Source organism: Neomonachus schauinslandi, chromosome 7 (assembly GCF_002201575.2).
Source record: "Neomonachus schauinslandi chromosome 7, ASM220157v2, whole genome shotgun sequence".
NCBI lineage: Eukaryota > Metazoa > Chordata > Mammalia > Carnivora > Phocidae > Neomonachus > Neomonachus schauinslandi.
In genome coordinates, this window is record NC_058409.1 from 15,526,609 (window position 1) to 15,542,475 (window position 15,867).

Here is a 15,867-nt window from a genome sequence, read left to right on the forward strand (position 1 = left end):
AAAATATGTTCATGCCATAGAGTTTTCTGCTGCTGGACTTTTCTTGTGTTCTTTGTGTATATATGTATGTATATACAACTATAAAACTCAGTCTCCTAAAGTTTGGACAAATGCAAATTTTTGGTTATTCTCTTTTCCAACACAGATCACAATAAAATAAATATGGCTCTAACAACAAGGTCACTAAAATGAAAACATTACCATGTTCCAACTAATGGCTAAGTTCAGGTGACTTCGTTATGAAAAATTTCAGTCTTTGCTCAAATAGTGCTCTCTATGGCAGTGTTTCCAACCCAGTTGTGACTTGAGGACTACAACACATGTCCAGCATCCCAACAGTGACCCTCATCTGGCTGGGAGATGGCGGAGAATAGAGGAGGTATCAGTTAAGAATCACTACTCTGTAGCAAAATAGTATTTTCTTGTGGTCCATGCCATGTTATAAGAAGGAACATAAGATATTGGCTAATTATGGAAGGAATTTCATTTCCTTGCCATGCCATGAAAGGGAAATGAGTGAAAGTATTGCCTCAATTATAGTAGGCCATAATATGTATGTGTCAGGGGGATAAAAGTGTTGCTTTCTTTAAAAAACAAAATCTGTGATTTACATATTAGAAAGTTTGGTTGATCATACGTAACCTAAGAATACACCATATCTTTATGATTATTATTCAGTGATATATTGGAGTTAGTACACAGCACTCTATTTCCAAGGACACATCCTACAGAGTTTGGAAATAAGCTTAAGAAACAAACACCCTATGTTTGACACCATATGTCATCCATATGTAGAAGTATCATCCCAATGAGATGATATCTAAATCTACACCTGGAAAAACTAGGTAGTTTCCCATCCAATCTAATCTTTGAAACCAGGATATAACTTAATCACCCAGTTATTTGGTAACATGTTGGGCTTGAGGAGATGATAAATGGAACCTGGAGAGGAAGAATCGATCCATTTTTTTCTCCATCCTGGCTACTGGAAATTTTAAACTCAGATTTACAATCTTCCTCCATCAAGCACACAGGACTTTGCAGACTCTATTTTCCATGCAAAAATCAGGTTATTTCCCTCCCCTCTTCTTTTTCTTCCTTGAATCCCATATTTCTAATTTCTTTCTTTCTTATTTTCTTATTTCTTACACCATTTAAAATCTTAAAAATCTTCTCATAGTTTATTGTATGCATTATGACAAACAATTTAATATCACCCATTAAAATTATAACCATTCGTGCTTATCCAGTTCTATACAGAAGGGGGATTCTCTAAAGAGCAGATGTATTTCTGTAAGGTGACGTTCAGCACCTGACATTATTCACGTCCCTAGAGAACCTGAGCACTCTAGACTCTCAAAGCTCGATTCCAACAGCATTAAGATCATGCAACCGCCTATCTAGAGTCTAGATTCCTGAGCAGCCTTTGGGCATTAATTCACATTGCTCCACAGGGGAGATTGTGCTGACCAGTAGGCATGAGTCTTCTGGGATGCTTGGCCTAATTTTCTTTGTAAATGTTAAAGACTGTCATTCCAGCGCATTTATTGCTCTCTTCTGAGTCTGAATCACATGAGTCAGTTCTCTAAAACCTTACCAATTTAATGATCTGGTAGAATTTTGTTGTTGATCACGTGCAAGTGATGAATGGCCCCTAAAGCCTTTGTTCTGGACCCAAAAGTCTGCCCCCTGTGGGCTCCCAGAGCAACCAGAAAACCACTCTTTGGCTCCATTTCACTTGAAGGGAAAAAAAACAACAACTTCATTACACCTTTTCATTCACTGTTAATACATTTTGGAATGCCATTAAATTTAAATGTTTCCCAGCACAAAATCTATTCCTATCCCATTGGCCAGGAAAAGGGTGGGATTTACCCCCAGAGAGCAAAAATACAAAGCCACCATGTTTAGGTCTGAATTCTACCAAAGTAGCGCAGTCTCTGGCTTTTTGTTTCCTTTGCAAAAACCTTACTTATTTGGGGATCTTGTTGAATCATCAGTGAGATGCCTCTGAGTGGTAGGCTTATTCATTCCTTCGTCCAATGAGCATTTATTGAGAGTGTACTGCATGTCGAATGCTGTGCTTTGTGTCAGATCCTGCCTTACAGCACAAAAAAGTTGAGTGAGGAATTCAGATACTCTTAAAGTATGTAAATATATGTGTTCTTATACATTGTGATAAGATACATGAGAAAAAATGCATTGGGTGTTAAAGTAGAAAATAAGCCGGGGGGTGGAGGGGTTGGTTAAATGGTACCAGTGTTGGATTATAAAGCCAGAGCACACCCCTCTCCCCACCAAGGGGTACCTTTTCACTGGGCATCTAAGGTACGTGCCCGTTTGATTGGGGTAGTCCCATTTAATGCCACCTGTCCTAGTGTAATTATTAATAAAGCCTCCTTTCCCACTAAAAGTATCCCCGTTAAGGTAATAAATTATATGGTCACACTAATTTTAAACAAAGTGGAAACTTAGAAAACCGCTAGGTCCTATAAGGCATAATGACTTCTAAGTACTTTGGAAAACATCCTGAGGTGAAGATAAGCATTAGTAGTGTAATGGGCTGAGATTAACTTCGTTCCTGGCTTGATTGCAGGGCCAAATCACAGCTTCAAACATAATGTATTTAAGGGCATGAAATCAATGTTGAGAGAAGAGAAATGAAGAAGGGACTCCTCGGGAAATAAAACTTGAAGCCTTTTCAACATTATGAAGACAGAATTCGCAGAAGAGAAAAACCCCAGGCCTTCAGCATCATGGGCACCTAGAAACTTTTTTCTATGAAAGCAGGGAGCAGGAGTCATAAAAGATGTAAGCTGAAGGAACCTTGGAAGTCAGCTCGTACAGATGCCCCATCTCAGGGAAAACGATGCCACAGGACAGAAATATGAATGGTGCCCTTGGAGGATGGGAATCACTGGATTATATGATGCACAAAACAAAGGACATGGACATGGACCACTGTGTGGTGGGTGGAGTTCCTAAGGCACATTTTCTCTGCACCTCAGTTTCTTCAAATGGAATCCCAGAATCATAAGACCCTCCAGACTGTCTCCCAGGGTTGTTATGAAGATTAAATAAAATCACATAAGCTACAAAGGGCTTTGTAGATTTCGTTATTGTTAGGGACACATCCACTAGCCTAGCCCATGTTCTAAGGAAAAAGGTCTAATGTTACCATGAAGACATGGCAAAAATTCTCCATGCCCTTTTGAGTTGAATACAGGGGACCCTGATTCAGGTTTCACAGGTCTCTATTCCTCCCCTCTCTGATCCCCCAGAATTCACGAGGTCAAATATAAATAACAGATGGTAATTAGGCAGTGGACAAAAATTAGGGCTTTACACACATTCCACTTTGGGCTGAGGAGGCCATAGCTATAAAAGATACTAGGCGCCATGGTCACACAAATGTCTTCCCTTTTAAGATGGGGTGACTATAAACCTAAACAGGTTCAGCAACATTGACTCAGGAATAAGTGAACACATTTGAAACAAGGACTATAAAGTGGAGAGTGAAATCTGAGGTTTCCAAATGAGCACAGTCATACAGATTGGAGTCTAGCATGAGCCCTGCAAATGGCAGCACTGACATGGCAAGAACTGGAGTCTTGAAAAGCCCTACGCAGATGGGCCAGTGTTTGTTTGCAAGCTGGACATCTTACTGAATAAATACAAGAGATCTTTCAAAACCTTTATAAGGAGTTAAGTAAATCTGGTGAACATACTGAATGAGGTCAGGTAGGCTAGGCCACAGAGACCAACATTTGCAGGGACAAATACAACAGAGGTGTATATTTTGCTCATGGAAAAATCTAAGCAGGTGCTTCTGGATGTGGGAGATCTGCACACAGTGGCACAGGGACTCCCTTCTTTGGCCCCGCCTACCGCTACAGCCTTGCCGTCAGTTGCATCCAGCCATCCAGCCCACCCAGCCAGGGAAAAGGGGGAAGACTGGAGGAAACACAGGCTTTCTTAGTAAGCCATCGCCCAGAAACAACACAGCATTTCCTCTCATTTGTCTGGCACTCAAGCTCATGGCCATGCCCAACTCCCAAAGAGTCTGGTAAAGGTGCTCTAGTTGGGAAGAGAAGAAGAGCGTGAATTTTTATAAACAGCTAGCACTGTCTGCAACAGATAAGATTTCTAGTGACCTAAATTCTGTACCGGGACCAGCAGTAGATTGGAAGCAAGACAAAGAAGGGACAGGGACAACAAAATGACCCACTTTCCATTCATAGATTTCTCTGCGACCTTGTGCCCAACAGAGCCCCCAGTTTTTTACAGAGCTGACAAAGTATGAACTAGGGATAGAGTGTTACTCCACCGGCAAATCCTTTGTCTCGTACTTCACTAATAGTAGAAGGGATCCATTTAAGGTATCCTGACCTTCTGATAGCATTAGAGAAAGGTCTTTGGCCAGAATATGGGCAGATCCACTCCCTGTGACCGATCCATAGGCTTCCTAGAACTTTTTGTTTGAAAAGTTTATATACCTTGGCAATGATTTTCAATGAGCACAATTTTCAACCACAGAGAGTTTTAGGAACTCTAGACATTGAGACCTTTGGGCCCAAAACCAATTTAAGTTGTGCCCCTACTTTTCTCATCATTCTGGAAGGTGATCCCTGACTTAGCCACAAACTGCTCTGGAAGTGGAGAGACCATTGGGAAGGAAGAAAGTCAGTCTTGGCTGCAGCACCTGGTGTTTCACTGAAAGACAATACCTCAGGAAATTGTGAAACCACCCATCGTCAAGTAGATGGTGTGAAGATGGAAAATAGTATCTAAAACTACGACGCTCAGAAAGAAAAAGGGACTTTCAGCTACCATGTGTGTCTCTGATCGTCTGCCTATTTTTCTCTTTCTCAAATGAGGGAGAAATAGAATTCCTAGATTTAATCTTTCCTTAACCAAGAATTAAGAGAATGATGTACCATGGACTTTAAACAGAACAAGAAGGGAAGTCCGAGGGGGTTTTAAGATAGAACATGGCAGGAGGTGAGGCCATGTCCAATGGGCTGGCCCTTTGTGTTGGCATCATGGAGGTGCTGGGTTTAACTCTTCTCCTACCAGGGAAACCAGGCTCAGAAATAGACTTCAGGGGCAACTTGCTGGCTCACTTGATAGAGCATGTGACTCTTGACCTCTGGGTATGAGTTTGAGCCCCACGTTGGGTGTAGAGATTACTTAAAAATAAAATCTTAAAAGAAATAGACTTCAAATATCAGAATAATTTCTAATCAAGCTGGGTTGGGAAACACAGCTTGGATCTACAGCCAGTTAAGTTGCTTCAGACTAACTGACTTGTCTATCCACTTGCAGGATGACTTGTCTGAAAGGGAGTTCCCCAGAGCCACCTGGAAGGGTCTGGGAGAGAGGGGAGGGGAGGGGAGGGACATGGGTACATGGAGGGAAGGGCAGAAACGTGAGAGGTTGAGAGTCTGGGAAATGACAGATGACCTGAGAGGCTTGTAGTCAACTGTGGAACAGAGATAAGAGGCAGAATGAATTTGGTCTGACTTTAACAAAAATTAGGGCTCTGCACCCAGGCCTGAGAGGGTCCAGCTGAGGGCAGGCAGGAGGCAAATGAACACTGGCTGGTTCTGCATCCCACATTGAGGAGGGTAAGTAAGAGTCAACAGCAGAAAACAATTAACCAGAAGCATGTGATTCTCACGGGGGACTGTGGGATTGGCAGCAGCTGCTGGCTGGGCTGGATTGCCTTTCTCCACAGTTAGCAGTGTTGAAGAAGAATTATTCGTGACACTCGTTAAAGAGCAGTAAGGCAGATTAGAGAGATTATCAGGATAGGTGTAGGGACCACTGCAGTGCGGTCTTGCAATAGGGTAGAGAGATTGGGCTCAACTCCAAACACAGCAAGGAAAAGTGAGAATTTATAGTCAAGGAGCAGAATGGGGGTCAGTAGATGGGAAATCATTAAGGAAACACGAGAAGTAAGAAGACATTCTGATTAAATTGACCAGACAGGATTCGTGCTGAAGGTAGGCCAGGATGATCACACATCAGCGGGGGGATGTTAAGGAATGAGGAACCTCATCCAATAACCAGGTGATCAGGTATCAAAGGCATGAGATTCTACCTACCTTGACTTAGCAGGATTCTTGCTAAAATTGGACAATATGGAGGCAAACATGGAAGTCCGTCAGTTGAAGCCTAGTTAAAAAGAGCCCAGAGGAATCTGATGAGACTCGGGCAGGAGAAAATCTTTGTCAGTAGACATATCTCCACCAGTCTCAGAATAGGGGCCTCTGACAGAAACCCCCAGCTCCCCCAGCTGATGAGATGGGCTGTCGCCATCTCTCAGTGTGAATTTGCCTCAAATCGTTTTTCAAGATATTGAGGCCCTTAATATGTATAAAACGTTATGAGATGGAACCATACAAAACTGCCAGATATTTGATTTATTTATTTGAGAGAGAGAGAGCATGCACAAGCACACATGGGGGGGAGGGCAGAGGGAGAGGGAGAAGCAGACTCCCAGCTGAGCAGAGAGCCCGACATGGGGCTTGACCTGAGATCATGACCTGAGCCGAAGGCAGGTGTTTAACCGATTGAGCCATCCAGGCTCAATGGTTAAATCAAATCAAAAAGTTGATGGCACCAGTTCTGGTGCCCAGAACTGCCCGTTTTGAAGTTTACCATCTGTCAACATCAGCGATTTCAAATAATTCAACTTATTGCTAAAGCAAGCCCTTGGCTTGTTCAGTGCTGTGCAGTCCACTTCAGGATTAGGGAACCATAAGGGTCCTCCTAAAGGTCTTAGGGTTCAGGCTATCCCCAGAGGACTCTGGGCTATTTACTCAAGAATAACCCTGATGATAATGGCACTGAAATCCCCCATAATTCTGTTACCACGGATGATAGAACACTTTCCCGGTGTGATTAATTCACTGACCTAATCAGACTTTTAAACCCTGAAATTAGAACCCAAACTCCACCTGCCTCACTACGAATGAACGACCTCACCACCTACATCTCAGAGAAGAGTATGTGGGGTAAGACTTTGTACCATCTCCCGCCTAGACACTATGTCTTTATCTCCAGCTGAATTCTCAGATTATGTGGAAGTCTTTGACTATATTGCTAAAGAATCAACTTAGAAACACTCACTCTGATTATATTCTATTGAGCCACAATACAAATGGATGGCAATTCGCAGCTACATAACTAAATTCTCATACTGGGGACTGCTATCACCCACCCACCCTGCATACTGTGGCCAGGTGATCTTTCTGAAATAGAAACCTGAACGGGTCCTTTCTGTGACTTAAAGGCATCAAGCACCGTGGCTTGGTTCAGGAATCCCACCGCAGCATGTTCCCACCACCCCCCACTTCTCCACTGTTACCACCTGCCGCCTCTTCTTCACCGTGCTCAATTACTTTGCTTCCTGGAACGCATCATGCACTTTATGCTTCTGTGTTTTCCACATGCTGATTCTTCAGCCCGTAAGTTGTTTTTTTTTCCTGTCAAGACTTTACTCAGCTTAAGTTTTCTTTAAGAAATACTTGAATAAGACGCCCCTTCTCAACGGTCCCCTATCCTCTCATACATACGTCTTTCTTTGCTTGTATCCCACTATATATTTCGTCTTAGTTTACTAACCTATGCAATGCACAGGGCATGATATGAGTGGACACAAGGCATTTTGAGTCAGAACTCCACAAAATAACTTGTGCTCAAAATACAAATTGAGAATACTTGTCTACAGGTTTACAATTTAGCTTCCTAGATCCTAAAAATGTATGAATATATCTGAACTATGCATAATTACGCTTTATAATACTGAAAAAGTTTGCAATTTAAATTCATCTTTGCTAGTTATTTGTGTGCGTTGAAGCAGTCCTTCTGAATGGCTTCGATCATAGCAATTACTGAGTACCTACTCTGAGCCAGGCACAATGCTAAGTGCTACCTATACCTGGCTTAATCCTTGAGACTACACTCAGAGTTCTCATTTTAAAGATGAGAACACGGGGCGCCTGGGTGGCTCAGTTGGTTAAGCGACTGCCTTCGGCTCAGGTCATGATCCAGGAGTCCCGGGATCAAGTCCCACATCGGGCTCCCTGCTCAGCAGGGGGTCTGCTTCTCCCTCTGACCCTCTCCCCTCTCGTGCTCTCTGTCTCTCATTCTCTCTCTCAAATAAATAAAATCTTTAAAAAAAAAAAATAAAGATGAGAACACAGAGTAGACATTCCCTTCAATTTACTGGATTGACGAATAGAGGTTTTGTATGTTCTGTTGGTTTGAGTTTTCACCTGACTTGCAACGGAAGCAGTACAATGTCGTATCTGAAACACATTACATCTTGGCACAGAAATGTAAATATTTCGATCTTCGAGCAATTCAGCTTCTCTTTTTCCTGCCCCATCTACTCTTTGTTTGCTTCAATAAGCACCTGGTGACCTTTCTCCTAATTTGCCAGTTCTTTGGATCTTCCCTTTCCTTCGGTTTTATTAAGAGGCTAAGAGCCTAGAATCACTGGTCAGCAGTTGGATTTCCAGTGCTGGCCAGATCACTCAAGAGGTATATCCCTGCCTGGTGGATTTTCGATGGCAATAGAATCGGATGACAGGAAAGTTCAGAGAAGATGAATGGCTTGAGCTGATGGGCAGCATTTGGAATTGGGTTTTGTTTTCTTCGAGAAATGCAGTGTCATTTTTCTTCGTCTTCTCCTGTCTCTGCTGAGACTGTCTAGGGGATGTCTTTTAATGTGAAAAATTGAGTAATGGCTTCATAAAAAGAAGTCCTGAGAAAATGCCTCCTGGATCCCAACTTAGCCTCAATTCACATGAGCTGCTCCACAGAGTGATGGGCTTTTTTTTTTTCCTTTGATTCAATTAGGCTTCAGTTATGACCCAGGAAATCAGCTTCTGGACTCAATGGGAATTGTAGGTAAGAAACAAACCAGACACTCCATGCTTTTGCTTTGGAAGTCTTTGGATCCGTTGTTTCCTCCTTAAAGAGTTCGGATGTGGTGGTAACTTCTAGGTTTTCAGAGTCTTCCCTGAAGCTATAAATGAGAAGCTTCCAGTGTCATTTGGCTAGAGCTCGAAATAGGATCCAGGTGAGGTTATAGGACGCACATGCGCGCACATACACACGCCAACCAAGAACTAAAGGAAACTGAAACAGGCAATACTCATCTTAAAACCCAGTAAAACCCAAGTGTTGCAATAATTATTTGCAGGCGTTAAGTGATAGTGTGCATAAAGTAAAATTTAAAAATACTACAACACCAGGCTGCCCTTTACTCGCTCACCCCGACCCTTTTTTCCCCCAGCATCTGGACCAAGGCCTCAGCTCCAGGCGTCCCTACTCGGGTGGGGCTTCCTGGTAATCGGAGTTGTCCATGAAGCTGTTTAAACATGCATATTCTCTCTACACATTCTGATGCCTGGTCTAGGAGAATCTATACTTTTTTTAAAGCTCCATATATGGTGCACCTTACTGGCACGTAACCCAAAAAGAACCTGCAGCAAGTTCTCTCCTCCACCACCCCCTTCCCTCGACATTAAAAAAAAGAAGATTCCAATTCCCTGAACAAGTCTAGAACTGCCAGGAGACTCTTGGAGGATTCTTAGCAGTTCTGACTTTCTGATCCTCGCTTTGCCTTTTGAATTAAGGCAGATAGGGTAAATCAGGTTTTCCCAAGCCGCAGTGGGGGTTTTATCATCTTGTCACTCTAAAGAACGTTGGCATCATCTGCATCTTGGGGAACTTGTTAGAGGCACACAGCCTCGGGCCTCACCTACTACCGAATCACAATCTCTGTTTTAACAAGATCCGCTCGGTATTTGCAGGCGCATTAAAGTTGGGGAAGTTCTGCTTTATCTCTCTATCTCTGATAGGCACCGAATTGGTTTTTATAGGTCAAGCCTAAGCCATGCTCCTCTGGGCTAGCATCTTTGCCTGAAGGTCTCTGCAGTTCTAAATCCCTCCAGGCTTGGGCCTGCCCATTTCTTCTACCATAGAAAGGATGGAGGCTGGGCGCCTGGGTGGCTCAGTCGGTTAAATGACTGCCTTCGGCTCAGGTCATGATCCTGGAGTCCCGGGATCGAGTTCCGCATCAGGCTCCCTGCTCGGCAGGGAGTCTGCTTCTCCCTCTGACCCTCCCCCCTCTCATGTGCTCTCTCTCTCATTCTCTCTGTCAAATAAATAAATAAAATCTTTTAAAAAAAAAAAAAAAAAAGAAAGGATGGAGGCTGGACCCTTAAAGCTGAGCTCTTGCTTTATACCCTACTGTTTGCCTACAAAAATCTCTAATGTCCACATGGTCCTCCTCTAGCCTGTTTGCACCGGGATCATCTCTAGCTGGGTTGTGCTGGCCTTGTAGTAGGGACATGCTATTAAATGTGCAGAACATTTCTGAAGACAGCCGTTGGCTTAAAATTCCATCGTTAGCTGTGCTTTCATGAAACAGAAGATATGATCTCAAGTCGCTGGATACAGGTGTGAAAATGGGTAACAGCTGCATCCTTGTGCTTTGCCATTCATAGTCCAATGCTAACCAATAGTCAGTTTATCCTTACACAGAGGATGCAGAAAACTAGAGCACCAACCCAAAAATGATTAATGTTGACACTAAATCAGAATTCCAAATGAATAACCTATTTGGTTAATTAACGGTCTCCTATAAGAATTTATTCAAATAGTGCCATTTGATCTATGGAGGAATAAGGTGCACATCCCTGAAATATTTGAAATACTGATAGAGGGTAAATACTAGGAAATTGAAATCTGAGCTGTTAAAGTGTCTGATTTAAAAAAAAGTGTCTGAGGGGCGCCTGGGTGGCTCAGTTGGTTAAGCGACTGCCTTCGGCTCAGGTCATGATCCTGGAGTCCCAGGATCGAATCCCGCATCGGGCTCCCTGCTTGGCAGGGAGTCTGCTTCTCCCTCTGACCCTCCCCCCTCTCATGTGCTCTCTCTCTCTCTCTGTCTCTCATTCTCTCTCTCAAATAAATAAAATCTTTAAAAAAAAATGTCTGATTATGTCCCTCTTGATGACACAGCTCAGTTGTAAGTTTAATAAAAAGGATTACCTGCCTGTCCATCAAATACTTACTGGGAACTTGGTATGCTCTGGTTACTCTAGCTGTGGGGAATGACCATTTCGCAAACAACATTTACAGAAAATCTATGTGCCAGATACTGTGTACTCAAGATGCAGAGATGAGGAAGACATTGTCTCTGCCCTCAAAGAGGTACAACGTACCAGAACAAGGCATGTAACTAACTGTAATGTGATCAGGTTCTATGAAGCATTTAGGGGCTACAGGAATGCTCCCAAAAAGGAGGATCTCTTCTCTCTTGGGGAGGCTGCAGTTTTATAGAGGATTTTCTTTTTTTTTTTTTTTTAAGATTTTATATATTTGAGAGAGAGAGAGAGCATGAGCGGGGGGAGGGGTAGACGGAGAGGGAGAAACAGGCTCTTCTCCCTCCTGAGGAGGGAGCCCAATGTGGTGTTTGATGTGGGACCAATCCCAGGACTGTGGGATCATGACCTGAGCCAAAGGCAGACGCTTAACTGATTGAGCCACCCAGGCACCCAACATAGAGGATTTTCTTAAAGGATTTTCTAGACAGATGAAATAGAATAGTAAAGGAATGGAAGCATGCCATAAGCATGTCATATTCACAGACCTATGGGAAATTTAATATGCTTGGAGTTTAGTTTTGTGAGAAGTAGGCAGATGGTGCTGGAGTGGTAGGCAGGGGCCAGACCTCACATGTTTATGTTTTTGGACTTCTTTTCCTCTGGGTTGATGAGAGGCCGTCAAATATTTTTGAGCAGGGGAAAGCATCAGTTCCTGGGTTAAGCCTATTACGTAAATTAATTCACCTGATTCTCAAAACAGCTCTATGAGATGAGTAGTATCCCAATGCTGAGGTGAGGAATCAGGTTTACTGTTTCACAGCTAACAAGTGGCAGAGTTTGGAGCCAAACCAATCCGTCATCAATACATGAATAAGCTAATTAGAGATTTAGGTCTACCATAGATAAAGCAAATGGCCAGCAACCAAGCCCCATGCTGTGTGATGTTGACTAGAACAACAGAGGTGGTAGGTGGGGGTGGGAATCTTTATAGGCTGGAGCAGCCAGAGACCTCTGCATGGAAGGAATGGGATTGGTGTGGGACTGCAGTTGGAAGGTGAGGATAGCTTGAGAAAACTGAATCCAAGAGTGCTAAAGCCCGCGGACCATGCTGCCCCACCCAGCCTAATCTGTGTATCGGCTGTCTTCCCTCGCTGTTCTATTCTTATCTCCCACACTGCCCCCTGTCCTGGTCCAAGGGTTTGCTTGCTCTCTTCTCAAATTTTCTTGCTTTGACCATCTCCCTAACCAGGAGTGGAGAGGGGCAGGAGAAGGGAGTAGGGACTGGGAGGTAGGAATCTTGTCTATGCCATGGGAGACCTCTGTGAGCTGGAAGCTCCTGGTTTTTGATATGTTAAAGGGGAAACAAAAAAAAAATCTATGAATTACCATCCCAAGCTGGTTGATATGGTTATCCTTCCTGCTAGAAAATTCTGTGCATGTCGGGAGATGAATATATTGTCTCTACTGGCTTTCTTGTTGTAACCAAATCTTAATCTTCCTCTAGGCAGATGGATTCCTCAGGTGGATTAGGGGAAAATGTGCTCACAGATGCGGCAAAGAAAGCCTATTAATTATAAAAATTTGCCCCTGGTATCGATCATGGGTGGTGTCTTTAAGAAATATTTTAGGATCATGGAAAAATGCCAAGATTCCTGAATGATATAAATTTACTTAAAAATGTCATTTTTATCCAAATTCCAGTTACCCCTTCCCTGGGATGGAGCTGCAGATTTAGGAATATTTGCAAATATCATGTCTTCCCATTAAAATGAAAGCATCTCCACAGTTGCTATATACTGAGTCACACTTTCTCAATATAATACGTGGTGCTGCCTGCTTACCTCAGCCCCAATTTTATTCATAGCTTTACTCCACAAATAAACCCAGATTCTTACAAAGATTTATATAGACACACATACATACACATATATAAGGATAAATGTATACACACATATAAGGATATATATACACACATGTATGTAGAATGTATGCACACATTTAAGGATATATATGCACCTATATAATTATATATATATGCATGCACCCATATAAGGATATATACACACACGCACCTATATAAGGACATACATGCACCCCTATATAAGGATATATATGTACCCATATAAGGATATATACACACACACACCTATATAAGGTCATACATGCACCCCTATATAAGGATATATATGCACCCATATAAGGATATATACACACACATGCACCAATATAAGGACATACATGCACCCCTATATAAGGATATATATGCACTTATATAAGGATATATATACATGCAAGTATATAAGAATATATATATGCACACACATATAAAGATATGTATATATACACATGCACATATATAAGGATATATATACATACACCTATATAAGGGTGGATATATACAGGCACATATATAAGGATAGATATGTACATGCACCTATATAAAGCTACGTATATATACATACACACACACACCTGCACCTGTATAAGGATATATATGCATGCACCTCTATAAGGATGGATATATACATGCACCTGTATAAGGATATGTATATAACCTTAAAGTCTCCATTTAAGTCTCTGTCCATACCCATCAAGAAATGTATTTTAATCTGTCTTGCTCATTGTCTTTATTTGATATTGAGATAGATTAATTATGAGCCATTCTAATGTGGTTAGTATGTTTGAGCTTTAAATTACAGCTTTTCTGTCTCATCGATGGATTTGAATGATTTCCACTCATGAGCTGTTAATTAAAATTTCTGGCCCATTTATTTATAAGATTTTCTACTTAAATAGTCCTTTGCCACATCTGTACCTGTTCAGTTTATTTAAGAACAAGAGCCTTTGCATTAATTTCCTGTTCTGCTGCCAAAGTTAACCTCCTGGAGTTTTTTAAAAATGTGAGTCTCTCTACATAGCGACAACACAAAGGCGTAACATAAAAAAAGGGTTCTGCTTCTCCTCGCCTGTTATTAAACGGGCCGGCCCCAAAGATAAGCCAGACTCAGGTTTCATGTCGGCCCGTGGGGATTTTGTACGTGCATGTGTGCAAAGTGATACATGCAAAAAGGCACAAAGTTGGCGCGGGCACACTGACCTCTGGAAAAGGGGGGAAACTACGCACCCGACGAAACATGCGGTTGTGAGGAGATGCGCCCTAACTTTTTGCCCACACAGCTGGTTGGGGCAGAGGCTGTAGGGGGATGGCGCCCAGCACTGTGAAACATTAGGTTTTTAGAAGTGAAGTTAAACTGATAAATTAGACCTCATTTATTGAACAGCAGTTAGAGTCGATTGCCTAGGGAGTCGTTTGACACCTTTGAAGACCCTGCTAACTTAATTGGTGATAGTTTGGGGGCTGAAGGAAACATTTAAGTCTGCAGCGGCAGGACACCGTGCCGCATGAAAATGGAGGAGACAGGCATTCTCTCTGACAAGGGGAGTCATATATAGATTTTTGTGTCCATTGTTTTCGCTTATTTGTGTGTGTGCTTTACTCAGTCAATCAAATATAATTGACACCACTGGGTTCTGTTGTTTTGTAGATGACAGGAACTAATGCAAGGGGAAAAAGCTGGAAGTAAACTTCCCCCTGAAAGGCTGTGAAAAGGTTTTTCCACCCGGCCGTGACATTTTTTGCTCAATTGTATTAATTGATGTAGTGAGAAGGCACTTGGAAAGATGATGGATACTGATCACTGCACCCTTTTTAAGGTTGGGTTATATCTCGCTATTAGCATAAGCACTTGTTTGTGCCAGGAATGAACAGTGGCCAGAGAGAACAAAAGAAGAGATAAGACAGCACTTGAAGGAGGCAGAGCGTGGCGGTGGCCGTTTGTAAGGGTGCCAAGGCTACATTGGAGATGAACGTTTAGTCAAAGCCAAACTCAAAATTTTGAACTTAACATCTACGCCCCTACTCCTACTGCCTTTGAGGAGGTTCTGCCCCAGTTTTTGTGTGTGTGTTTTTTTAATTCCTTTGCCCAGAACAGCAAATGATTGTAAGAGTTTTCTTAAAGTCCCAAGTGCTTATGTGCCAGGATGGAAGACCGAGGGAACCCTACAGGCTTTGGGGCACCCTGGGACTAGTATTGCCAAATTATTCGGGCAAGGGGAGCTCTAGGTTTCAGGATGCTCATTTCTCAGAGTCCATGACCGTGGCAATGATGCGTTAGAGTAGAGCCACATGGCTCAGCAAGAGCGTGCCAGGGCTGAAATTACTTTGACTACTCTTGGATAGAGCTCTTCAAAGAGGATCCTGAATACTGAAAAAGGGAAACCTGGAGGAAGGAGTCCTTTCTTTGTCTGCAGAAGTCTTATCAGAAGGTTGCGAAAATATTCTGTGCTCATTTGAGATACGTGGTGTTGTGCGCTATCAGCTTGAGTCTTGCTTGGATCATCTCCCATGTGTAAATCACCTTGAGTTGTCTGAGTTTATCCTGAATGCACAGTGCAACTGTGTTTTCGCTCACACTCTGAAAATCCACCTAATTAAAACATTTAATTCCATTAGCTGATGGAATGCATCCATCAGGCACTTTCCATAACTTCTGTTGTTTGTCATTTAAATGTTGGATTGCATCATTCACTATTATAAAATTTAGTGGGAGGGTGGGGATAAGGATTAAAGGAAAGTGTCCATTATCTGTAGCTAAATGCGTAGTTCCCAGAGGGTGGAAGCCCACTCTTCACTGTTGTTCCAAGAATGTCTCAAGAAAGCATTTTATAAACCTCATCCAGAAGA